At 34.7% G+C, this 1,276-nt stretch overlaps 1 protein-coding gene across 2 annotated transcripts in view; it reads left to right on the forward strand.

Annotated features, from left to right (window-relative positions):
* The window catches only part of LOC122058272 (zinc transporter 5), a 27,367-nt gene extending 26,148 nt beyond the window's left edge, over positions 1-1,219 (forward strand). The window contains exons 11-12 of one of the 2 annotated variants that reach the window (XM_042620882.1): positions 574-615; positions 786-1,219. The gene's annotated coding sequence lies outside the window, so the exon portion shown is untranslated. The remainder of the gene's footprint in view (positions 1-573; positions 616-785) is intronic. The other variant, XM_042620883.1, reaches the window with a different exon arrangement.
* The last annotated feature ends 57 nt before the right edge of the window (positions 1,220-1,276 follow it).

The raw sequence follows: 1,276 nt of genomic DNA on the forward strand, positions 1-1,276 counted from the left end.
CCAAAAAAAAAAAAAGAAAAAAGAAAAAAAAACCCAGTGCACATAATTGAAGTATAATTAATCAAATTGGCTGGCCATCTTAATTCTGTGCAAGTATATATATTTGTGTGCAAGTGGGTAGGTATGCATGGATGGATTGTTGTATTTACTTTGAAAAGAACTAGTAGTTAGAAAATGTTATATATTTCAGTGTTGGTTCATTTTGTTGTGTTTGACGTCAGATATTTCAGCATTGGTTCTTTTTGTTGTGTTTGATGCTTTTCTCAAGCAACCTATCTCATGTCCGACTGTTACCACTTCCTTATGTTAAACGTTACTATATTATATTTATATGCTATATGGCAGATTTGGTACACACAGACAATGTATTTACATGAATGGGGCTAAATGCAAGCTGGTCCTAGGATTTTTATAAAATTCCACCCCTTATGTTTCTTGTCAAGCAAGCGATTATTTGGCAAGAACTTCATCTCTGAATTCTAGTGGATGTCTTAGCATCATTTTTGCTAAGTTTGAAGTGTTCTGCTGGCTGAGTGATAGTTTATTAATTTATTTTAATTTTTTGGTGCTTAGATCTGATTGGAGGGCAAAAATCCATGTAGGAGACCCATTTAGGTTAGATTTATTGATTTGTTGCATTGTGTTCGTTCCCTTTTACTTTATACTTTTCTTGTACTTCTTTGATAGGATGCATGTAGCTGATCCTATTTAGTTGGGACAAGGCTGAGTTGTTGTTGTTGTTGTTGTTGTGTATTAATTTGTGCTGGTTTATTTCATTGTAACAGATCGTGATGAATTGACCTTTAGCTGCCAGGTTCACCCAGCATGCATTGCTCTTGTTATTTTCCAATGTTAGTGTGGTTTGAGGAGCAGAATACCGGAGTCTTATCAACCGCAACTCCGTCTCAAGTTATATAACAACTGGGAGTGAGGCCAATATTTGCCTCTTAAGGAAGGATAGCATTGATTCTGATTCATTTTTGTCATCCTTTTTCTATTTTTCCACATTTACAAAGAGCTATTGTTCTCATTGTATGTACAGTAAGTTACCCTCTGATCCATCTTCGATGCATCTTGGAATGGTCATCATTCCCTTGAGATGTGAGATTTTTTTTTTTTTTTGTTCAAAATTAAATTTCCATTAATCTTATATGCTCCTGAATAAGGAATTGTAACTAGTGCAAGTCATTCAAGTCATTGAAAACCATATTTTCAGTAACCAGGGTTACAAATGAGTTAAAGTTAAACTCACTATTCTAAACACACCGTCCCCCCC

This window comes from Macadamia integrifolia, chromosome 12 (genome assembly GCF_013358625.1).
Source record: "Macadamia integrifolia cultivar HAES 741 chromosome 12, SCU_Mint_v3, whole genome shotgun sequence".
In the NCBI taxonomy this organism is placed as follows: Eukaryota; Viridiplantae; Streptophyta; class Magnoliopsida; order Proteales; family Proteaceae; genus Macadamia; species Macadamia integrifolia.